Source organism: Oxyura jamaicensis, chromosome 5 (assembly GCF_011077185.1).
Source record: "Oxyura jamaicensis isolate SHBP4307 breed ruddy duck chromosome 5, BPBGC_Ojam_1.0, whole genome shotgun sequence".
Lineage (NCBI taxonomy): Eukaryota > Metazoa > Chordata > Aves > Anseriformes > Anatidae > Oxyura > Oxyura jamaicensis.
Genome location: NC_048897.1, coordinates 12,796,028 through 12,823,232, shown reverse-complemented (window position 1 = coordinate 12,823,232; position 27,205 = coordinate 12,796,028).

The window sequence follows — 27,205 nt, the reverse complement described above, 5'->3', positions numbered from 1 at the left end:
TTACAGAAAATTCTTCAACTGGCATAAACCAATAAAAATCAATGGGATTTTAATGATCACCACTTGATGAATAATATTTAAACTACTGATTTTCCTATTATGAATATGTAGACAGGTTTAAAAGAGTATAGGAAATTAAGTTAATGCTCTTATATTTGGCTCTGTTATGGCATAAAGTGAACCTTCCTTTTGACTTGGTCTCATTTGATAAGGTTGTATTTTGTAGAGGACTAAGATGTATCTTGATACAGTATCAGTGCAGAGAAGCTGAAGATGCATGCTCTCTCTAATAGGCAAAAGTACCTGCTGCCGATGGGAAGTGCAAGTGTTTAGCATATCTGGTAAATATCTATGCCTGTATATAAGGTCCAGTGACTGAAATTCCCTTCCTCCTTTTCAAAAATGTTTTATGCTATTATTCCATCAAAACTGTGTTTTCAATGCATTACAGAGGGATATTTATTTATGGAGAGATTTACATTATTACATTAATCCTGGGTGAAATTCTGGTCCTACTGAACTCAGTGAGAATTTTAGTGCTGATTGCAGGATGCCTGTTAATTCATTAGTCCAGAATGACAATTGCTGAATAATGTAAATTAGAATATTGAACTTACAAAAACTGATTCTGTAGTAGAAATGGTAAGTCACCCTTAACTACATGTAATGCTCTAAAAGTAATACTATAATGTTAGCACTTTGCTCTTCTATCTGCTCTTCTGCTCTGCATTGCAGCAATCACGGATAAGGAAAAAGCTAAATATGCAGTGCCATCAGAGACAGGGAATATTAACACTTATTTGATTTTTCCTCCTCTCATGCCATTCCTATTCCTGCTTTTTTCCTTTATTTTTTTTTAAATTTTTTTTTAGCCAGTGCTATGTTTTTAACTACAAAGTGAAATATATAATGTCTTCATTTTAAACTGGGACTATATGCATTTGAGAGGTAGCACAGATATTTTCCAGAAGAATCCTGTGTATATTGCCTATTTTGTTTAAGTGAAGGAAAAAGGCCAAGCTCGAATTCACTTCTAATGAGCCATGTGTTAGCGTCAGAGTCTCTGCTGTCCACTCAAATGCCATAGAACACATCTGACTTTATAATGAGCCAAACAGTTGTCTCTTCATAATCTCAGTTAGCCTTCTGTTAGGTATCTCTTTCCAAATTTTACAATGCTATAGTAGAGGTTATGTGCTTTTATGGCTAAAATCCAGTTGAAGATGTACTTTTTCTAAAATCCCTCACATTTTGTCAAACCTATTGGCAAGCAGTTGCTTTCATATCCTTTGCAGTGAAAACGTTTGACCTTACAGAATCCAAATGGCTTATTGCCTAGTTTTGATCTACTTTGTACACTAATGGGGAAGAGATCAAAACCAGATGACAGACATCAAGGCAAACGGCCAGTGGCAGAACGGTTGGCCTGTAGGCAGAAAACTGAAGTAAACCTGCCAAGTATTATTTATCTCACGGGAAAACTACCTCAAGCTGACCACTTTTATGATTAACTCCTAAATGGTTACTGAGAACCACCACCAAAATTTGACAGCTTGAACCTTATTTCCTCTTCTAAAATACATTTTCCTGCATTGGTATTAGAAAGAAATGCAGAAGAACTTATGTACAGATAATTGCACATAAATATAGACAGATCTTGAGAAATAGAAATATGGATGTATGAGGGACATGGTAATAAAAGTAAGTTACTTTCCCATATTATTCTTAGTGCAAGGACAGTGTTAAAAATGTTGGTTTCAAATGCCTTTAATCAAGTAGGTAGGCATTGTGTCTACTGGATCGTTTTCTCTAATATAACCCCAAGCAAAAGGGTTTAACTACAGACATGGCAAAAAGAAAAGTTTTAAAAAACAAACTTAATACCAGTTCATTTTCTTGATGAAAATAAAACGTTAGAATATGTTTCTGCACTCTGATTGTTTTTCACCTCTACTGGTAAATCAATTTTATACTCGGAATAACTAATAATAGAAAGGCTCTACAAAATTAATAGCTTAGTAAACAATCATTATTTTCATAATTTAAAGTCACAGTTCAGCCTCCATAAATTACACTTTTTCTTTAGGTGTGATAGCTTCTATTTCATAACTCTTAACTCTACCTCAGATGTGTTCACATCTGGATGCTGAAGACTTGATCACAGCAGACTGCAATAAAAGAAATCCCAATAAAGCATTAATGTGTTACTCTTCTCTAACTGATAGAAAGAAGTAAAACAAGTAAAACATAGCCACTTAGGTGATATTAAATCAAATACCCAATATAACTATTCTTTCCAGCTTTTCACCTGTTACATATATAAACCTAGTGTCACATATTAACTAGTTATAATGCATTACCAGGCAAATCTTTAGTTGAGAATCACCAAAATGTGTCAGTTAGAAATCCTGCGGGGTAAAAAGAAAGAGATGTATTCTACATGGATCCAGATATCTGAGACCCTATTATAGAGTTCAAGGTCTAAGAGTCTTTAACGTGCTGTTCTCAGTCAGAAGTCAAGGTCACTGAGAGCAAGACTGCTCTCAGGCGTGTATCTGTGAGGACCAATTCTTGGAGATCCAGCTGTGTGTTTTACTGACTGAAACACAAACTAATTATCAGCAAACATTAAAATCTAATATCAACACTTGCTAACTTGTAGATTTTGTAAAAGCAGCTTGCACAGGTGGAATGATGTGGAAACAGTTAGTGTGTGTGCTTCAAGTCTTATACAGAGTCTTATACAGAATCTTACACAGAAACACTACTGGAGTTCCTAATATTCTGCAGTTTTAATTATATTTAAAACATTGCTATGGGATTTCACAATAATCTCTTGCATAAGCTACTGATAACATTCGTTTCATACTATTCTCAAAGTGTGATAATGCCGTGGTGGAATTGCTTTGTACTACAGATAATTTGGTAAATGGCAAAAGAAGGCTATCACAATAAAAATAACACCTAATAAGTATTAACATTTCCTTATCTATTTTTGATGATATATTTTATTTTTTAGCTATTGAGATGGCAAAATATGCATATTTTGCTTCCCTGTATTCACAAAGGAAAGACTTGTTCCACCTCTAAAAATTTTGTGGTTAGATGTTTTTCTTTCTTCATCTTTCATTTTCTGTCTATTTGGAAACAAGAAAACATATAGCTTAAGAGTATCTGAGCATGTTGTGAATGAGATTAGTGACAGTAGTCACAATGAAGTGATACAGAAACATTGTTAACTTGAATTTAGACTTTTATCATAAAAGAATGATTTCAGTTGTTTTCTAATGCCACTGCATTGTGTCCCTCAGATCTCTTGAAGAAAGATTGCAAACCTATTTAAAGGCCCACTAAGAATACAGTAACTAAACTAAGATAAACTTCTGGGAGGAAAAGTATCTCATATATGAATTCTGAAGTAGTTCTCCTGAACTTGACTGTGATATTGAAGAGTGAAATGTTACAATTACAGGACACACAAACCATTTGGCCAGAAAACATGGACCACAAAGGATTCCATTCATCCTTTAGATGGTATAATGATATAGCTGGGACTGGATTTATTTCCCATTTAAAACTGTCACAGAGAAGTACAGTTTAGCTTGATTAAAACAAATTGTGACATGGTTGGAAATACCTCTCACCAAGGTTTTTCTTTCAACAATGAAACAAAATATTTATATTTTGAATTCATAATGGTGTTTTACTTTTAAAATTATCCCATAGTTTCATTGTGAACCATTGAAAATCTTTTAATAAAATAAAATGATTCTGGTGTCTATATATTTTTTTTTCACAATTAAATAAAAAGGTATATGAACATTTGGAACAGGGAGTTGGTGTAGTCACCATCCCATGGGGTGTCTGAAGAAAGGTTGGATGTGGCACTTATGTGTCCAGCTTAAGACATGTTACAGCCTTCCATGAAAGAAGTGCAGTCATATCCTTTTTTTCAGGGCGAACTTAATTTTGCTTTGTGAATGAAAAAATAATAAAAAATAAGATCTCTTGGAAAAGTAGTATTCCCTTCTAAGAAACTTCATTATAATCTACTAGGTGGCAGCTGTTCCTTGCAGCATATGCCTCACTGTTTAAATCTGGAATACACAAAACAAATTCCCATCTCTAGGGGAAAAACAAAAAAACAACAAACTAAACAAAAAGCAAGAAAATAAAAGAGAAATACTTATAGAGTTATTTTATTTCTACCTCAAAGTTTCGGTTTATCTCAATATATTCTGATAAAAAGAATTATTCTGCATTGCTTTTCATTGTCAAGTGAAGGACCATAAAATGTTTAAGGGACTGGAGCATAAGGAGAGGCTGAGAAAGGTGAGTATGTTCAGCCTGGAGAAGAGAAGGCTCAAAGGGGTCTTATCAATGTGTCTAACTACCTGTTGTGAGGCAACAAAGAGGGAGCCATGGTCATTGGCAACTAGCGGCAGGAAAAGATACAATGGTTAGAAATCAAAACACAGGAAAAATACCATCTGACCACAAAAATATTTTTTTTTTTTTTTTAAAAGTTTTCCTGTGAGGAAATGGTGTCAAGTTGCACCAGGGGAGTTTGTTGGTTATTAGGAAAACTTTCTTCACTGAAAGGATTATGAGGCATTAGAACAAGCTGCTCAGGTTGAATACCCTGGAGGTATTTAAAAGACATGTAAATGTGATGCTTATTAGGGACATGGTTTAGTGGTAGATTTGTCAGTGCTAGGTTGGACGTGATGATCTTAGAGGTCTTTTCCTACCTAAATTATTCAATGATTCTATGATTCTAAAAATTAGTATGCCTAATCAGTGTTGGCTTTTATTTATTTATTTATTTACTTATACATTTTAAACAGTAACCTACTTTTGAGTGAGATTAGTCCTGTTCATTTGAGCTTTCAATAAGTGTCACTGTTTGCTCTTAAACTTAATGCTGCTTCCTTGTTCATTCTTTGTCTACATTTTTTGTTCCAGTGGTTGAATAAACAATTTTACTGGAACATTTGTTATTGGATTAACCAGAATACCAAAAAGAACCAAAATCTCGAAACAAAAATATTTGGAATAATACAATGTACTTGCACATTGGTACCAAATACATTGCTTCTCACTAGAAGTACACTATTCTTCTACTGGATATGAATTTTGGGAATGGAGAAAGGTGTCTTATCTTAGTAGGTAAGAGGAAAACATAATAAGCTACAGTTTCTTAACTTTCACAAGATGTTTCCAGTGTTTTGCATTTACTGGAACTTCTTTTGAGTTTTATGAGTCTTTGATACTCTCCTGCTGTTGGAAGATTATATTTTTCCTCCACATCTTTTGTGTTTGATGTGTAAGCATAATCTGAATTTAGTTCCTGTTTGCTTAAATGCATGAATAACTGTAAGCATCAGAAAACACATGCTGGAATAACGGAAATTAAAGTAAAAAATGGACATTAAGAGCTAAGCTTACTAAGCTAAACAAAACATTAAAATATATAAAAGATTATATATATGTAAGCACATTAAAAATCTTTCATGTACATCATACGCTTTATGTAATCACTTGAAGGCCTCTTTTTTTTTTTTCTTTGTATAGTTGCTCTAGTTTCTTTTTTAATTTCTTTTCATATGAGGAAAATTTCAAATCAAAATTTGTGAGTGTACTTCAGAGTTCTGTATTTTTGAATTTTGCAGAGATACTATTCACTGTCTTAATTTTCAGATAAAACCTTGGATTAAAGAGAATTAGAACATTCAGTCATGTATATATGACTCATTTAACAATCAGAATACAGTAAGACAGCCTGATGTGAAAATGGGACTGTACAGCAGGAAATTTGTGGTACAAATATTTATATCCTTTACTTTAAAAGGGATATCTGAAAATACTAGGCATGCTACTTAATACCAGGCATGCATTAAAAGGGACTAGGTCGACCATTTATGCCAACATATTGTTTTTATTGTCCTTAGAAATATACCACAATAAATATGTTTCCTGCTGATCAACCCTGCAATTCTTGTGCTGTTCATAAGGGTGCCAAGGCAAATTCAGTTCCTTTGCAATATATTACCTGACAAACCTTAAATAAAGGTAATGACAACTAAGCCCTTCCAAAACTTCTACTTCCCAGAATTCCATGCCAAGAACTTACCTTCTGTCTTTTTTTTCAACATCTGTGTGACCTACTTTCTTATAATTAACTACATCTTACTCTGTTACTGGTGATTGGTGGTTATACAGCACAGGAACACTCCGCTCTATTTAAGACAAAAACGTACTGTTGAATTCAATGTCACAGCAGAGTTTTATAGCAGTGAGGAATTGCCTTGATAAATGGCCCTGACATTAGCGTTTTCATGACTCTACCTTCAATGTCATTGCATCACAGTGCAGAGTGCTAAAGTAAGGCCACTGCTACCTTCTGACAACATATTAAGTTGAAGCTCACTCTATCTCTGGATCCCATAGGCACAATAAATGGAGAAAATAACACATTTACAAACTGATAAAACCCAGCAAAGCTAATAAAATCAGACACTTTATAGCTTGGCTAATAGTGTCCTTTGAAGGGCATCAAATAACACATCATGTACTGCTCTGGGGGAAATCAAATTAGGTGCAGCAATGTTCTGAACTATGCATTTGAATAGGCAGGAGATACTAAAGCTAATCAACTCATAATGATTGAAATTTTATAATTAATGCACTGTTTGTGTTAACATGGATATATTTGGCTTTGATAGGAGCAGCAATCACCTATCAAATTGTTCCACTTTCAATAAGGAAGTTCTTTCTAAATTTTAGAAATATTTCATGAATTACAGTCTCCTTCCTTACATTGTGTTCAATGGTCTATTAGTACAGTGTCATCATATGTCACTTTAGCATGTAGGATGTTTTTGATATTGCCAGACAACTGTGACAATAGCTACATTATTCCATTTGTTCTAGCTCCAGAAATTAATACAAAACAGTTTATATTCTAATAGCACATTCTGTGCAACTATAAAAAGATCCAAGTTGCCTTTGTTCTCATGTTGCAGTTTAACATAAAACTACCATTCAACTTTTCTTTTAATCTGCCACAGCTCAATTTCATTGTGCTTATCTGAAGTACCAAGCATCAGTTCTGTGTTGACATTTAGCTACTGGTTCCAGCTATCTTGATCTCTGACCATTTCCTACATTTTAACAATGTTTAGTTTGCAAGGAGTTCAAAATCAACCTGTTAAATAGTATAGAAATGTGTTGCAGAGTGCCTTGAAAAGCAGTAATACTCATCTGTGCTCTGATTTTATCAGGTCTGACAAGCTAATCAAAGTTAAGTCTGTATAGTAATAATCAAGGAATTTTCCAAGGATGAGCTAGACTAAGGAAGAAAGGTTGTACTCTTCAATTTTTTTTTCATTATCTCTAAGATTCTGAAGGGAATTATAGTCTGTTTTAGACACCTTCTCTCAAAATATTTTTGACACTAAGAACTCTTCTGAGAATCCAAATAGCCATGTTGCAGCACTATCTTTAAGATATTAAATATTATTTAAATGTATTGTTTAACTTTTAGATAATTTTTTAAAGTAAAAATATGCCAAATTATTTCTTTCTTCTGAGGCCTTTAAGTATATTTTTTCACCTTTTAAATTCTTCCTCACTATAGAACAGTGGAACTACTATAGGTAAGCAGCTAGATTTGTCATATGAATTAAATTGTTCTGGCATATTTTCATGAGATCATAACACACCTTGTTTTACCAGAAAGATTGCTGCCTGCTCTATGATTCCATTTTCTAGGTCAATGTAGTTAAACAGTTGATCAAAGTAAGACTGACATGTCATGAAAGACAAGAATAAGCATTTCAGGAAGTGTTATTTCTCCCATCTAAGCATATAGTTTCAGCCATCCTAATTAAATGTTGATGCATGATATAATAATGTCTGATATTGATATACTGTAATTTGTCATTCATATTCACTTTTTTTTTTGTCTTTTAATTAAGGACAGTGAATAGATTTGTGCAGAATGCAAGCTAAGCATTGAAATTTCTATCCTGTACTGAGTTAATTGACCATGACAATTGACAGTGATCTTATTTTTAAAAAATGTGTAAATTTGACTCTCAAAAAGACTGTGTTTTCTGATAATTATAATGAAGACACAGGAAAATTAGACGCAAATCTCAGTTCTGCTATAAGGAAAACGTGTTAAGGAATAGATTTATTAACCTAATAAGTTAACATATTAAGGTTGACCTTTTCCCAAACTGTGGAATGATGAGGATAACTATATTATCTCATAAGCTTCTGCTGTGGCTCAGTTTGTTAACAGATACTGTAATATTTGAGTAAAAAACATACCTTGCCTCTCTGTCTTTTCTGTAATAGTAATTTCCTTCTCTTTTTTTCCATTCCTTTTTTATCATCCTTTTTGTTTGATCAGCTACCTTTCTGACATGATCTAAATGATGCAGATCTTTTTAACACAGATGTGTTAGATAAACAAATAATAAATACATGCCTAAATATCCATAAACATAATCGATGATAATGTCTAAATGATAACCAGCTGGATAATTGCTTCTAACATGTTTAACTGTTTTCCATCAACACAGACTTGTAGAGCTGAGGGTATTAATGCAACATACAAAACTTTTACTACCAAAATAGTAATGCCAGCAGTTGCAACAACAAAATTTTCCAAAAAAGTACCCAGCAGTTAAGATGAAATAAATCAATTTTCCATTAAATCTTATTTTTGCATAATGTCTTGTGAACAGTCTGTTAAAGATTTTACCTCCTAGAATGTTTCATGCACTGTGTGAGGACTATCAATATCAGAAGATTACAATCTTCTAAAATAAAACAAAACGAAACTTTCAGAAAAGTGAAGAGAGATTAATTTCCCAGAATCTTCTACAAATTCTTCTTCTCTATAATGTTCTGTCTTCTTGCAGGTTGTGTGCTTTCTAAATGTATTCTAATGATAACTAGGATTGTATCTTCTGTGCAGTATTTGTGACTTGGTGCAGTCAGAGGTTGTTATCTATGCATCCTGCTACTGAGATTGGTTTTGTTATCTAATGAATGTGTCTTAATGGGCTTCATTACTCTTTGGGTATATTATAACTTCAATGTTACTTCTAATTTGTCCTGACTATCTCTTTGGATGCTTCTACAATAGAACAGTTAATAATTGAGGGTTTTTTTTTAGTAACGTCCTTATTCTGGTCTGGATTCAGTATGTCTGAATGTACCAGTGTAAGGTCACTTCTTGCCAGCTGTTTTTATCTTCACCTACTTTGTGTTTGTTCTCATCCAAGTTGTGTTTGACCTACTCACCTGTTCCTTGTGGACTCTAATTCTCTAATTCTCTGCTCTGTTGTTACAGACTCCTTCCTAAGAGGTTCCACCCTCTTTTTCTTTATCTCAGTAGCAGAAGGTAACCTCTCATGGGAAACTAATCTTTGTATGTTGGTAGGTACAGATTTACTGAGAATGAGAAGGCTTTGGTAGTTCCCAGCTCTAACTTCTTGTGACTTTAAAGTTGACTTATGAATTCTGACACAACAGAATGTTTAGGTGTCAAATACAGGAAGACCAGGAAATCTTTCCTTCTCCTTATCCATAATCCTGAAATGCAGGGATATTATCCATCATGTTGATACCACTCTTCCCACCATGTAATATGATGCTATGAGACTGACTTCTGTTTGCACTGTGTTTCATCTGCTTCTATTCCACTGCTTTAACTATGGTGAAATACTGACTGATAAAGAGTTCTCTTGTCTGTGTTACTATTGTTAGCACTCCTTCAGCATTTAATGCTCTTTCTTTACTTTGTGGGCAGCCAAGGGAAGATTTAATACACAGATTCCCATTATTTGCTATGACTTTTCAAATTCCACAGCAGTCTGTTGAATAAAATAGACAAAATGTTCATTGCCTATTTCTATCTTATGATTTCTTGTGTCTGTATAACTCTTTGCTGTTGATAATTATACTTGTTTATGTGTCAGGCTTATATTCTTCCACGATGATTTTTTTAAATAAATATTAACATCTTTCCAGAAGACATACTCACCACCAGCAGCTATTTACATTTTTCTTTCTGCTTTCAAACTGAGATACCATTAATATTTTTCTTGAGACCAGTGCTTGATTCTGCCTGTACTATCTTTGAGTGCTTAGATTTCTTTTAGTTTTTCTACCATCGTGCTTTCAATTTACAGTTCACAAATCTGTTATTTATGTTCTTGTTCTTGCCCGTGTCTGTGAAAAAGTCTTGATGTACCTGTAAATGGCATTTAAGCGCATACCAAAATCTCTGTGATAACAGTCAAACAAATCTATGAAAAAAAAAAAAATGGTCTCCGCCACAAAGCCAGCTCTCAACTCTTTATATACGCTTCTAGTTTAATAAAGATATATATATATTTTCCTGCTGTTTTTCCATCTCTCTTTCTTTTTTTATCATCCTTCACTGAGGCTTGTCTTGATCTACTAGTAGTTCTTAAAACTACCCAGTTATTGCTGGGCAGTTTCCAATCATCTAAAATCTGGCAGCTGCTCAAAATGTTATAGGATTATATTTGTACAAATGTTTTGATGTTACCAGTGGGGATCTAAAGAGCTCTATTTTTCAAATAATGCACATATCTATTCCTGGTTTATCTGGAAAATGGCAGTGAAACTTCACTTGCAATTCTCTACATCGGATGTAATCTGCAATATAACTAATGCATCTTCATTAGAATGACAGTTCTCATCAGATATTTTGTGTGCTAAACTCTAGCAGCAAGTGAAACAGTGATGAGGCTTGGAGCATGTCCCAAAACTGTGAGGAGCACACATATTTCGCTACTTGTTCAGCTGGCAGTAGCCTATGTAGTCACTTTAGTATTCACTTTAACTTATAAGGTAATGCTAACTGAAAGAGCACCTAGTTAGGCTCTTAAGAAATTTGTTCAGAAATGATTCTGGGCTCTTGTGAACAACTACCCAATTCACGAAACTACCATACTACCATAATTTGTTAGTCAAACACTTCATATGGTGAGAAGGTACTGTTCAGGATCCTGAGGGGAGAGAGGAGGGTAAAAAGCAAGCTAACAACCCTGAGCTTCAGGAGAGCAGACTCTGGCCTCTTCAAAGATCTTCCTGGAAGAGTCTCAAGGGTTAAGGCCCTGGAGGGGAGATGTGTACAAGATACCTGTTTAATATTATTCAAGGACCACATCTTCCAAGTGCAAAAGAGGCTTATTACAATGAACAGGAAGTCAGGAGAGAAAAAAAAAAAAAAAAAAAAAAAAAAAAAAAAAAAAAAAAAAAAAGCTAAGGCCTGTGTGAGTGAACAAGTTGCTTCTCCTAGCCAAAGTTAAATACAAAAAGGTAGAATACAGATGGTGGAAGCAAGGATAGGTAAACTGGGAGGAATATGGAAGCAATATTGAGGCATCCAGGGATGAAGTTAGGAAAGCCAAATCCCAAATAAAGTTGAACCTGGACAGGGATGACAAAGACAACAAGAAGGGTTTCTATAAGGACATAAGTGAGAAAAGGAAGACTAGGGAAAATATGGGCCCACTGATGAATGACGTAGGGGACCTGGTTACAAAGGACATGGAAAAGGCTGTGGTGCTGAATGCCTTCTTTGCCTTAGTCCTAACAATAAAATCTGCCTTCAGGAATCCTAGTTACCAGAGACCAGAGGGAAAAACTCTATTAAGGAATGTACTCTTGGAAAAGGATCAAGTCAGGGTATACTTGAATGGACATATGTAAGTCCATGGACCCTGATGAGATGCACCCAAGAGTGCTGAGAGTGCTGGCAGATGTCATTGCAAGGCCACTTCATCCGAAGTTTTACACTGGGGAGCAAACAATGCCAAACACCAGTACATGCTGGTGGTCAACTGGATGGTAACTAGCTTTGCAGAAAAGAACCTGGGAATCCTGTTGGATGCCAGGTTGAATATGAGCCAGCAATATACTCTTGCTGCAAAGAAGGCCAACAGTACCCTGGGATGCATTAGGCAAAGCAGGCATCCTCGGATGCATTAGGCAAAGAGGTCAAGGGAGGTGATCCTTTTCCTCAGCTCAGCACTGGTGAGGCTGTACTAGGAGTACTTTTCCAGTTGTGGGCTGCCCAGTACAGGAAAGACATAGACATACTGGAGAGAGTCCAATGAAGGACCACAAAGTTTAAGGTACTGGAACATCTCTCCTATAAGGAAAGGCTGGAACTGTTTAGTCTAGAGAATAGAAGGCTCGGGGGGGATCTCATTAATATATACAAATACCTGAAGGGAGGGTGCAAAGAAGAGGGAGCCAGTCTCTTTTCAGTTGTGACAGAACAGGAGGCAAGGGGCACAAAATGAAACACAATTCCTCCTGAAAATCAGTAGTTATATATATATATATATATATATTTATATATATATATATATATTTTTTTTTTTACTGTGCTGGTGATGGATCACTGGTATGGGTTGCCCAGAGAGGTTGTGGAGTTTCACCTCCTTGGAGATGTTTGAATGCCTCTTGGAAACAGTCCTGGACTACCTGCTCTAGGTAGCCCTGCTTGAGCCAGGAGCTTGGGCCAAATGACCTTCAGAGGTCCCTTCCAACCTCACCCATTCTGTGATTCTGTGATATTCTCTAGGATTAATACATGATATTTTGCCCAGAGAAGTTGTGGATGTCCCATCCCTGGAGGTGTTCAAGGCTAGGTTGGATGAGGTCTTGGCCAACCTGATCTAGTGGGTGGCATCCCTGCCTATGGCGGGGGGGTGGAGTTAGATGATCTTTAAGGTCTTTTCCAACCTAAGCCATTCTGTAATATTCATCTTAGAAAAGACTTATGACCTTATCCTCAAAGATTCTTAGATGACTTGCTCAGTTCCAATACTACAAAATGCCCAGGGCTTTTGGGTTAAGTGAGGCATGAGTGGTATATTGGTAATTATGTTTTGTTGTTGTTGTTTGTTTGTTTTTGTTTTTGTCATTCTCAATGAAAAAGCCAGAAACAGATATGTGAAAAGTCATCTACCCCTTTGCATCTGGCTTCTCGCGTCTGTCGTAATAATAGACTCAAGACAGTTTGGAGAAACTTACATTCCCACTGATTGCATGGTGTTAGTTGTTAAAGTTTTATTTAATTAATAGGATACAAAACTTTTAATTCTTAGACAGTATTATTAGACAGCAGCAAATAATTTATATGTCTAATTTCATTTCCTTAAATTCTAGTCTGCACTTTCTGACAAATTAAAAATAAACTGTATGTTATTTTCATTCTATGTGAATTAAATATATCAGGTATACCTTCTGGCTCATCCTTCAATGTTATATGTTGTTCAGCAGCAGGATGTGTTCTTGAAAAAAGTAGAAAAAGCATTAAAGGCTAGCCAAGGTGCCCTCAGGTTTACTTGCAGCCTTGGTGTTCATCCTGCTAAGCAGTGTGATAAAGTTTATGTTCCATCAATGTGTGAATGTGCTCTTTGGAAGTGTTTTTGCTTCATGCCTGAACAATCAGCAATAAAGAGAAGGGGCATGGCATGTGAAGCAGATCCTATCCAGATGCACCCTGATGTCCTTTCTCAGCACTGTGCCAGATAATGGATGGGACTGTGACCAAAGATTATCAACTTTAGTTTTGTGTTCAGTAAAAATGAACACATACCAGACAGATTTAAGTCCTTCCTCCCTAGTTGAAAAGGCTGCTTTTTTTTTTTTTTAGAAGAAGAAGAAGAAGAAACTTGTAGATGGACATGCCAGAGGCAGAACTTCACTATGAAGTAACACCAAAAAATATAATATAAAGCACAAAGTGACTGAGCATGAACTTTGCTTTAGTGAAAATTCAATGATTTGAACACTCATAGGCTAGCTGCCATGCATACCATGGCAGCTTTAAAACTATCCGTGTATGATTTCAATGTTTAAATAGTAAGTTCAAATGTATGACAGGGGTAACTCTTAACCTATTAGATCAGCATACAGTTCCAGCAGGCTTAAAGTGGCAGGTATTCATTCATCAGAGCAATTACAATTGGCTGAATCCCCCTCCTGATACTTCCCATTAGGTCTACAGTCATGGGTTCTTGCTGTATGCAGTTAGAGGCCGAGAATGTGGCTGTTCAAATAGCCTTTTGCAGAGACTGAGATTTTTTCAGGAAACATTTTGTTCATTGTTTTCTGTTTTTATGAAGCCTGGGAACAGATTTCCCTGCCCTGCCCTGCCCTGCCCTGCCCTGCCCTTGCCCTGCTCTTCTCAACAGAAAGCTAATACTTGACCAAATTTCATGTACATGTGGCAATGTAAATGTAAGCAGTATAAACTAGAAGGTTCGGCTGAGTCTAGTACACAGATTGTATACAAAAGGGATGCAGGTAGCAAACATCCTAAAAAAATAACAGTGTGATGTGAGTTGTTAAGAGCCTGAGTTTCTGCATCTACATTTGCACAGATCACAGATACTTTGACTAGTTACATAAGAACTGAAATAAATAACTGCTTTCAAGTGTGAAGAAATTTTTCTCCAGATAAATTCCTCAAGGGTATTTTCCAAGCCTCCAATCAATAAAAAATGTTAACAACTTCAAATATGAAATATATATAAATATTAATTTTTAGAATCGACAGGCTATGCAGTAAAAACAAAGGCCTTGAAACTGATAGAAATAGAAAGAATATAGTCATAACTTGGGTATAGAAGAGGATATATTTTTATGGACTTTCAATCCATAAATCTAATCACTAGACTGAGGACTGTACATAAGAAAGGCTAAAAACTAAACAAAATCCCAGTTGTTAGGCATAGAGTAGGACTGCTGTTTTACACTAGTTTCATTTGTAAACATTTCTGTCAGTCTTGTAATTTGAACTCGAAGTCCAACTGAATAAAATTTTACCTCATTTTATGATTAAGGCTGACAGATATTTCAGGTAGAATATGAATTAGGGTGAAAATTTACAGTGCTCATTATGCTTGGAGATTGCAAATCCAAGTAGAGCTATATGAGAAATAAGAACACTCAGAAATGTTTAGCAGACTCAGGAACTGCAAAGTGTTTCCTAACAAGATCCAACAAGTTTCTGAGATGGCACAAGTCAGTGCTCATCCTAAAAAATCAAAAAGCTAAAAGGTTCTTCTTCAGCTCTAATCAAGTCCTTAGGTGTCACAATACAGAAAGTAGCAGTGATAGATAAGCAGAATCTTGTGCTGCTTGTTTTTTGAACGGTAGGGAATTTATACCATAAGATGTTGATTTAACATGAATAATTTGGATTTTAATGTGGTAAAAATGTATACTACAAATTTAGTAGTTATTGTAAATGGTACTATATAAACATCACGTAAAATATATTTCACTGTAGCAGGGAGTTATAAATGGGAGGAAATAGGAAGGGAGAGTGAGAGAAAAAGGTCAATGTGCAAACTACAAATGTATACACTTGTATAATTATGTTGATTCCCATTAGTGTTTTGTCCTTCAGTTAAAGTCATTAAGGAAACCTGGTTATTCTTTGCGTCTGAGTGTGTCCGAGTGTGTCAGTCTGTACAGCTGAGTTTTCACAGTGGAATGATTTTTTACAGGTGGCATGATGACACCTAAGAAAGTTTGAAGAGAGAAACTTTAGGCTCCACCCAGAAAACTGAAAATAAAAGTAAATGTAATAGCTTTGCATACACAAGTAAGAAAAGATTCTGGGAATGAAGGAATTTTAACAGGTGACACTGCATGCTCTTGGTTTGCTGGTTTTCACTTTCACTCAACTATTGTCTCTTAAAAAATATATCCATCCTTAACTAAAGTCATATGTCCCTTTACTCTAACAAATGTCATCCATATTCATAAGAACCAATTGCTTTGAGGAACATGTTCTCAGATAGAACCCAATGGCCCTGCACATTTTGCTCTCACAAGTACAGTATCACATACCTTTAATTGATATAATGACATTGTGCTGTTTTATTCATCTCATGCTACTATGAAAGTTGGCTTATTGCCTAGTTCAAATAATCTAAGCTTGTCAAAAGAATGAGGTAAAAGTGGCTTTCTGGAACAGTAATTTGTTAAGTGCCTATCTGGCAGATTCTAGTTCCTGAAGTCATGTACTACACAGGGGACAGCAGGTAGCTTTCAGACTTTTTGTTCCAACTCTGTAAATGCACAGGGACTGGATTAGAACAGTCAGTAGCACAAATTCTTCTCAAAAATGCAAGAGGGTTTTCACCTAAGAAATTATATGGAACGACAATGTAAAACAGCATTTTCTTTCTTTTTTCTTTTTTCTTTTTTTTTTTTTTTAGAAAGATGATATTTTAAGGATTTTTATTCTAAGCCAGTCTTCAGCAACATTTGAATCTGTTCTGGGGGTACTACAGTACTGTACATACAATTTCTAATTCTGCCAATCCTATAGCCCTGTCATTTTCCTATATTGATGGAATAATTTTCTACAAGTCCTTGGGAGATGAATTTTACCTATGTAAACTTACGTAAGTTCACCTAAGACTTCATTTCTACTGAGGATGCTCACTTTCATTTGCATAAATTTCTCCGGTATTGACATAATTTTCTGATTGTTGGGTTTGTCTTGGCTTCACTTATTCACCATTCAATTTTCTGTTGTAGTTGTAATGAATTTATGAATGTCCCCTGGTATTTCCTCTTTAAATTTCCTTCCAGCAGCTCAGGTTGTTCACTGACCTTCATGGAGAGGGGATTGGAGCTGAGAGCTGTACAACTTTGGAAATTTTCATCTGACAAATAATTCAGTAAATCATAATGTATTTGTTGGGAAGCTATTCACTACTTTACCTAACTAACTTTAGCCTAAAGAAAAACAGAAGTGCCCTGATTAGTCAAAGTTGAGACAATAATTCAGATGACACTGTTGATTGGCCCCAAATCACTCCTTTCATTCCAATTTGTGTAAGTGCTAACATTTTAAACTTTTTTTTTTTTTTTGGAGAAAATCAAGAAAATCTGTTAAGTAAGAAAGAGCTTCACTTCATGGTTTAAACATTTTCATTAAAAGCATTTCCATTTTCATTACAATATTTGATTTAAACAAAAAATAAAATATGCAGGTGAAAGTTTTAATTCTCTCTTTTAATTCTCTTTAAAAAAATAAAGCGGAGTGAGGGTAGACAACTGAGAAAAGCTTCTATGACATTTGACTGTGATTAGCTAAATGGAGGTATTTACAAAGGGGCAGAAAACAACATTGCTGGTAATTATTTGGAGGAAGTTCCATGCTGAAAAACATTAGGAAAATATTTTTCATGAGCTGCAATAACTCTATTGCCTTTGGATTAAAGAAAAAATAGAAAAAGGTGCATTCAGAATTTACTCTAAAATGTGCTTCATTCTGTTTTTTTACTCTATGTTTAAGATATATTTAAAGTTTTACATTCTTGCACAAGACAAGTTAATTATAACAAATATATCTTTTTTTCCAGTTCAGTAGCCTTGATTTTCTGTTGGACCTGCAATTTGAAGGACATTGGCAGCCCAGGGGCATAATATGAAAATGGATTTCATAAGGTTTGCATTTCTTTTCAGCTGTTATTATTTTATTGAAAATTTAATATTGTTCTAAGAAAAATAAGATTTTGGTCTGTTCATACTTTGCAGCCCTACCTTTCTTGGGACTACCTTGGAATAATGATATTAAAAATGAAATGCAGGGTTGCTCTAATTTCCTAGAGCAAAATCCTTAAAGGTTTGGTAGATTTGGTAGATACATTTTTAAAAGCCCCTTAGGAACTGAGAGATTTTTAAAAATCTACCATCACTTTTTTTTTTTTTTTTTTTTTTTTCCCTGTTAGAAGCAGTATGGTCTCTACTTTCTACTGTGTATGTAAAAACCTTTGGAATAATCTATGATTTTTTAAAGGGGTCAGTTACACAATAATCTAAGTTTATCTTCCCCTGAGCACAGCATTCCTAATAGTCTTCTGAAAACAGGTCTCTGTAAATCTTCAGAACAGTTTAAAATAGACAAAAAAAAAAAAAAAAATAACAACAACAACAAAAAAAAACTTTCTTTTGGAAGTTTCATTTTCAATACTATAGCCTGGAAATATGTTTCAAAAAGAGGAGAGGAAAATTAAGGCAGTAATCATAAAATAGAAGCAAAGCACGTCTTCAAATCATAACAGGAAATTGAAAGATACATATTAAATATGGAGTTAGATTCAGAATTCTAAAATTGTTTAAATATTCTCATAAAAGTTAACATCTAGAAAGATATTATTAAAAGTTCTATGAAGCTTGTCTGTTGTAAAGGAAGGACAGATGGTGAGCATCTTTTATTGTTCTTAATTCAGACTTACTCCCTTGGAACATGATGTGAACCCCCGATGAATTCATTTAAGCTGATGTTGGTGACAATAATAGAGACAGAAGTATCACCTCTATGTTGTGATCTGTTCACACAAACATACCTGTGGCTCTGTTACTTGACAGCTCCATCATTTTCCTGTCTACTATATGCGAAACCCATAGCCTTAACTAAAACACAACCTTACTGAAGACCTTGCTCTCTGCTGAAACTTCCACATCTCCTTCACTTTCTCACAGCATATTTTATCCTCTAAATTATATCCTCCGTGCTCAGGTCCCACACCATGATTTCCTTCCACTTTCCTGCACCCAGTTAAGTCTCCTCAAGCTACAGTCTTGTCTCAGGCTTCAGCTGTGTGTTCTCTCCTACTGCAACACCAGTCTCATCGTACTGGAACCCATTCAGTTGAGGATAAATGATCTCAGTGAGCTTATCTTTCATTTTCTGCTACAGGGCTATGTGAAGCCTTGGTAGGGCTCTTAGCATTTTCTGCAGATTATTTTAGAATCACTCACTTGGGACCTTCACAACTGTTTTGTCAAATCTGAGGAAAGGGCATTTTGCTATTAGGAATTCATTCAGGTAATTCATGAGATTAGTCCTCATTGTGATTTTGTGCAGCTTGACTTACTCCATGGGTACAATCCTCTATTACAATGTCTCAGATGGAAAAGGTGATTTAAGAGGTTCCCAGTACCTCTATTTCCTGTTTGATTTTCTTCACCCCACCCAGAGTAATTTACTGTCGTGTTGGTTTTGTTGATACTGCTGTTTGAGATGTCATAATAAAAATCAGATTAGTGAAGTCCAGATGAAAGAAAAAATCAAGCATAGGAATTATTTACAAAAATTCAAATATTTTTTCATAAACCAACATTCACTTCTGTTAACCTTTGGCTTTTTTTGATTGCCTCCAACTCACAGTTTCTTCTGCTATCAAAGTAACTGAAAGCTGACATATTTATGTTGTGATAGAAAGGTTGGTTTTAAAGGACATACCTCATTAATGCCAGGCTAAATATTCAGATCGGAGCTGCTTGACTCCTATGTTATGCAGCTAGACAATACCAGTTGTTCATTGGCATCTCTGATGTGGATTACATGCCATACAGCTACAAAATGGACAGATAATTATATAGAATAAAGGCCATAAAAATACTTGTATAATAGCAATTGAGAAGACTACTATGGAAATTTATAGTGTCTTACAGATAGATGTAAGAAGAACTGATATCTGTGCTATTTTGTAGCTTATGTTCTTTTAATTTTGTACCTTTTCATCTACTGTTAAAAGGTTAAAAATGAGTTTTATATCTCTTAATATAGTTCTTTGAGTGTTTTCTTTCAGCCACAGATTTGTCAATGCCATTTTTCTTGCTTATTATGTAGAATGTGGGATCTTTGCACTCTGTAGGCCTGGCATTTCTATTCTATGAAAAAAAAAAAAAAAAAAAAAAAAAAAGTTGAGTCCTAAAATAGTTTCACAGAAGATGTTGCAGGGACAATTGGGTCTCTGTTTAAAATGAACTATTAAAATGATTGCCTAAAAATGTCATATTTTCTTTGGTGTTTTTACAGCTTTATTTTGTGATCAACATAAAACAATGGTCAAGTAGTAGGACAGGAAGGTTTATAGCAGTGCAATTTTCTGTCTGCAAAGCACTCTTTGAGTGATCACAGTGACAAACTGTGATCATGATAGGCTGAATCTCAATCAAGAGCCCAACCATTCTACAGTTAATGCGCTGAAGACTATTCTTCTCATCTGCGGTTAAAAGAGAATCACAGAATTTATTGACATTTGAGGTGCACTTTCATCCCCTCCTTGGAGGAAGTCCTGAGATAATTCTCTGCTTTGGTTCTCATTACAGAGTAGTTTCATGTTTAAAAAAAAAAATAAGCTTTTTTTCTCCAGTTTGGTTTCTATAACTAAAACAGAAAAACTGCCGTTCCAATCCTGTTGCATCATACTGCTTGCTAATGTATATCTAGTCTTAAAAATATGCAGGAAAATTATCAATGAGATGCTTCTGGATTACTAGAGGAGGAGGAAAGATTGGAACCTTTTTCTTAATTATAGTCCCAAGGGAATACTGTTATTGCCTGCACTTGTTGCACAAAAACAAAAACAAACAAACAAACAAACAAAAACGTTTAACACGACTTTTAAAGTTTAATCAATATTAAAACTTTATTGAATTATTTCTGGGGTAATTTATTGTTATGTTAATTCTAAATTTTCAATATATTTATGATAGGCAGAGTGGAACTGGGTGATGATTCACTACTCAAGTTGTAAGGTGTAAATAGATTTTTCTTTTTCTTTTAATCATTGACCTTCTGAGTGTGCTTTACTGGAGTTTCAACTGTTTTGTTTGCATTTTTTTCACTTGCAATTTTCGATACACAGTGATTATTTGACAATTGTATAAGGCATTCTTAGATTGCATATTTATTCATTTATTTCCCTTACATATCTTTTCACTTCATCCAGCACAGAAGAGATTTCAAAACCATTTTTGAAGAGTTCCAGCATATGCTCTTATTAAGCAGAATACATATTTTCCATAGACTTATGTACTTATGTATATATCTGCACATATGCAGATATGTATGTAGTTTTGCCTTTGGAAAACAGTCTTGCCTAAATTATTTCATCAGGAAAAGCTTTCTGTTTGGATAGGACAGATCATACTAACTCTACACTGAAGATGCATTCATCTGGGAAGGCACACATAAAAACTGTATGGCGAAATATCTCTCAGCAGATTTGGAAAGAATTAGTTGCTATCCAGTACTTAAACAGAAGTACAAATCCCATAAATTATATCTATGAGAATAATGGAGAAAAAGTTTCAAGTAAACTTTGTAACTGCTAAAATGCCCATCACAACAAGTAATGAAGGAAATTTATGACTGACCTGGGCCATTAATTCTTGTTGAATATTCAGTGTTTAGATCAGATTAGAATGATCAAGTGTTTATTGTTTTAAAGTATCAAAAGTTTAGACATGCCACTACTACTCCCCATGTAAAAATGAAAAAAGTGTCCACTACAAAGGCTTTTGGAACTTTGGCAATATACAGTATTGCTGAATTTGAACATTTACCCACAGACATTCTTCAACATAAAACTAAAAATAATAGTGTCTATTATTTGTTCCATTGATCCATCAATGATTTACAGATATATAAAAAGCTAAGCATAGTATAAAAGTAAATATGAATACCTCAAGAACATAACTACCTTCAGAAAAAGCTAAATATTTATAAAATTAACATTATTCTATAGAGACTAATTTCAGTAATCTTCTTTAATCAGTGGGTTTCATTGTGAAGGAGATAACTCAAAACATTCAAGTTTAGCAGAACTGCTTTTCAGGTAAGCTTTTTTGGTCTCTTTTTGCCATCAACAATCAGGAAATCATTATCTTTAAACTGAAATATTTTCTATTTCTGTGATAGAAAACTGCAGCAATAACAAAAATACGTATAGCTACATACTGGAAAGGAACAAGCACTATTTGGATGATGAAACTTAAGTCAACCATCTGAACTGCTCAGAGACCAACCATCTAATCTGCTCAGAGAGCAGGTTATTGAAACTCTTAATGCTTTTGCACAAAAAGAACTTGAATATTTTTGATTTGCAGAGGTTTCTCAAAAAATTAAGGAATACAAATGAACATCTAAAACAGGAATGCCTATGTTTTTAAGATCATAACCTTCACAAATACATGAAGAAAGGAAATAGGTAAGATCAATGTAAACAATTTTCTATTTGTTTTCTCAACACCATGATTTAATACTGACAAAATAAACTGAAAGAAGGTTCCGTTGAATCCTTTTCCTGGATCCCTCATGGAAACAAACAAACAAAAAAAAAAACAGCAGAAGATTCGACGAGAAGCATTACTCTTATTGTGTTAATCACTTTCATAATGCCACAGTAACAGTAGAAACACAAGCATAACAATTTTTGTACTTTCAGATTCCCAGTCTGTTCTGTTTATGAGAAATCGAGCATCTCATTTAAAGCTCACAATCACTGGCATTGAGTGAATCAAATCAGCAAACCAAATCTCCATAAGTCAGTGACCTACCTATCATCACAGGATGTGTTTGTTTGTTTGCTTTATAGAATACATTGCTTTATTTACATAATTTCGTAACTATGTAAGTTGCAACATGATTATTATGAGTCACTGTTTCAGAAAATCATAAAACTATAATATTATACAAGAAACTGCTGAGATATATAGATGATAAATATAGAGCTACTCAAGAAATTCTGTTGACTTCTGTACTGAATTCTACTGCTGTCATTTAATAGATTCAACAGTGTCATGGGTACCTTGAATTTTGCACTTTGCATTCCATGGCTTTCAAGTACTACCAATGAAAGATTGGTAGGATTCATTGATTTAACTGGGAATGCACTTACTGCAAGCTATTCTGCATTTCTGATTTATTTATGTAATTTATGTAATTTAGTTTGATATATATATATATATGTTTTGCTTTGTTTTGTTTTCAGGAAACAGCCCTCAATACTTTATTTGTTCATAAATTTAGCTGAAGTGATAGAATATCTTTAACCTGCCTGTATGCAGAAAAAAAAAAAAAAAAAAAAAAAAAAATCACTTTCATGACATTGAATGATACGATTTTGTTATTTATTCAGGTAGTTTGACTATTGATTTGTTATAATCAAAATTTGAAATGATGAGAAAAAAAAACTAGCTACAGTTAACAATAAAGGAACATCTTGATTATGAAATATCCTATTCAAGAACATAGTAGCTATAGTAGCTCACTGTTTTTCAAGTTTGGATAAGAATAATATAAATTTATGTATGAGAAGAAAATTGACTTATAAGGAAGTTACTTGTAAATCTTGTGTTAAGCTAATTTCTTTGTTTGACAAAAATGAGCCCATCTGGTGTACTTCATTGTGCCCATGAGAAGCTGGAAGCTTATCACCTCTCACTTTCATAATGGATTAGGTGTTAAATTAGCATCAAAGAACATGGAGATTTCTCAATTTATACACAATATTGAAAATTCAATATTTCATGGGTAATGCTTCTGCTACAAGAGCTCCAATGTCATCACTAACAGATTGAGTGTGGAGCTATCAGTACAGACTAACCTATTTGAATGTGTTGGAATATCAGAAATAGTGATTAAGGACATTTCAGAACAAAGTGTAGAACACATTTAGATACCATTCTCAGGAGAAAAAAAAAAAAATCTAAAATAAGTAGAATATGTTGCTATCCTTATTGGTCTGAGACGTTAGTTTTCTTCTGAGGGTGGGTAGTCTGCTTTCAATATTAAAAATAAAGTAAATATAGATTTATAGTTTAGTGTTAGACCTACACTTTTTGGTTTTCAGAACTGAAAACTGAGATCTATACCAATTGTAATGTTTTTTAAAAAATATAATAATAAAAATAAAAATAATAAAAATAAAAAATAATTTGCAGGATAGAGGCCATATTTAGCTTCTCCTAGTGGTGTTTTAAAGTTTTAAAACAGTTGATTTTTCTTTGTTTGTCTTTCCCCCAGCAGCATGTCAAGACTTAAAGCCATCCCCAATGTTAACACTACAGCACAGAATGGGAGTTGCTGCATAGTTAGAGTTCCTCCAGTTTGGTTAAAATATTAGAGAGTCATTTTTCTGTATGTCAAGAAACTTATTTATAGTGAAGTTTCCATGTGGATTCTATTAGAATATATTAATATATTTAGGCCAACTCAACATATTTAGACCAACAACTCAGATGCCAGGGGAACAGAAAAACCTAAATAGATCTAAGAAGATTTAGTGTTAATCAATGTGTGGAGGGAAATCCGTGAAACTATTAAGAGATTAGATATTTTCTTCTCTATCAGACAGAAATTTTACTTTCAAATTCTTAAATTCCTCCAGAGAATTTGAAGAATCAGGAAGATTTCAAGATCATTGATTTGAGAAGGACTGGCAGCCCTTAGTCTCTTTCCGTATCAGTGCCACAGATGGTAAAGCAATTATAAAAACAAGTAGTGACTCCTTACAAAATTGCACAGAATCTTTTTTTATTAATATTATTATTAGACATAACTGAAAATTACCAGCTCTTTGAGTATAACCTGAATTGTGTAAAATTAGTAAGTAGTGAATGTTTCAAAGTGAAAACAGGTTCAACAAGACATTCCCAGCTCCTACCATTTAAATTCTTCCATTGTTACCTCCTCTTGTAAAGCAAGAAGTTGAAAATTTGGAAGTTACTTCTACCATTTCCATAATCAACAATTTTCTGAGTTTGGAAAATTCTTAGGTTAATCTGTTCTTCAGTGATAAGTATATAACAAAATTAGACAGCAAGTTTGTTCAGAGAGATAATAAAAGCATTGGATACTTGTAAGCAGTTGTACTTGGTCATGGACAAGATGTATCTCTTCTATTGAAACACTGTAGGGATGTTTGAAAGATATTCCATTGCATTGCTGATTATGTAATTTTCATTCTATGCCAAGTTTTCCAATTTAATAAGGCATTCCTCTTAATCAAGTAAATGCTTCAGTTAAGACCTACACAATCTTACGTAGGTCGCTTATTTCAACTTTGCATGATGTCAAAATGAGCTTGAAGACATTTCAATAAACTAAAAATGTCAGGACAGTGGAATTCTCTCTCCTACAGTGTGCCACATGCAAATGGTTTTCTAAGTAGTTCCTGTTTTTCACATTCTTAACATTTTTATTTCTTTTCTTTTGTTTTATTTTCCCTCTTAGTTTCATTGGAAGATATAACTGGAAAATATTTTTTCTCTTTTTTATATAGTGCTATCTTAATATGTCCTAAGGAAGTACTGCTTACAGCTCCAGAGTTAAGAATGATATAAGTTTTGTATGCAAAGCAAGCACTGAATGATGTTATTTTGTAAAAAAAGCTATATTCTTCAGTTATTTTCTGAAAATTTCGGATTAAGTTTTCATGACTGAATTAAAAAAAAAAAAGAAAAAGAACATATGTTAGTTGGGCTAAATGTATTATTGCTCCTTTACTTTCAGTAATCCTCAGAATATAATAGTTACAGGGTTTTTCCACATCTCTCAGTTAACATTTGTAGGATTCTTTGGCACAGCCTGTACTTAATATCACATGATGAATGGATTCTTTCTCTTACAATCTCTTTCTGGAGCCGCATCTTCCACAGGGGCTGATGAATTGTATACTACTGCAAAGAATTCCATACAGCACCGTATCCTTTCAAAGCCTGACAGATTTTGGGTGTTTATTCTGTGATAGTTATCTGCCCCCTATTGTTTTCAATTTGTTCATAAGAAAAATATCCAAAAGCTTTTCTCTCTGGAAACAATCAGAATTTTGAAAGAGCACAGCACCTTAACTGAATATGAGAAAAACAGGAAATAGCAACCTTTATGAAAGGAAGTAATATATGAGTTTCGTTTATAATTTTATACATCAAAATCTGGTGAAAATTGTGTTAAAAATATCTCAAGTTTTTTTTGAAAGTTATTTAAAAATAATAATAATAATCTCTATTGTTTTGTTTGTTTGCTTTCTCCTAAGGTTGGATTGAATATACTTAGCTTTCTTCTGATAGATCTGTGTTATCATTTTTATCACATAACCTCACTCAATAACTAGTTTGTGTGTTTAGCTATCCTTATTTTAATACCCTTTCTTAATACCTAATGCCTTAATCTTCTTTTCTGTGAACTAAGATAATTATTTCTTGCCCTACTCAGTGGCAGAGAGAGTTGATTTTATAACAACTTTTTGTTTGATATCAAAGAACTCTTAAGTTTCTTAAGTCTCCTCTAAACTAAAAAATTAGTTATTTCAATCTTTCCACCAGTCATATTTCATAGATAACTTGCCTTCCTTATTGCCTTCCTCAGGACTGACACCAGTTAATCTGTACCTGAAAGCATTATTTCCCAAATCAATCAAAATACTCCATGAGACCTTATCAAGTAAAAGAACAGAATGATTTGTATATATAAAACCCATTGCATACTGTGAGTATATTACACGGTCTTTTTAGCTTTACAGAATTCCTGATCAGCTACATCTTTTAATTCTTGTACCTGTATATCTGCTTTCACCTTTCTAAGAACAGTATTTGCTCTTATCTCACTGAATTCTGTTTTCTTAATTTAGTACAATTTCTCAAGTCTTTCAATATATTAAAATCCAGTCCTGTTTTCAGAAGTGTGTCACCTGTCCCATCTTGTGTGTAAACTTTCTGTAAACTTCCATTTTATTTCAATAAACAAGCTAGTAATGACAATACCAACCAGAACGTGATTCAGGACAGACTTTCTAGTCAGTTAATTAACCAGTGATAACATCTAAGTATGATTTCTGTCCCCATGTGGTGACATCATCAAAACATTTGCTTGCACAAAAGGTTTAGTGGTACCTCTCATTCAACCATCAAAATATATCACATTTGCTGCACTGTATCTACTAGGCCAGTCACCTGTCAGAAAAGGAAATTTGCCTGGCTTGACATGATTTGTTCTTGACAAATCCATCTCAGCTGCTTCTCATCATCTTGTTATCCTATGTGTTTATAAATAGATTGTTTAATGTTCTATCTTGTTGAGCATCAGTTAGCCTGTCTAGTCTGTATTTTTTTTTTGATTAAGTTAGTATTAATCAAACATTGAAAGAAATCATGTTGCTAGCGTATATTGCCAAAAATAAAAATAAAAATCTACCTGTAGAATCTGTGATTCTGTGAATTTCCTGTTTTAGATTGATGGAGAATGGCCTATTTTATGGACATAGTTTTTTTCAGGAAATTGTTTTCCACACTGAATCACTCTTAGGTATAGGGAAACACTGAA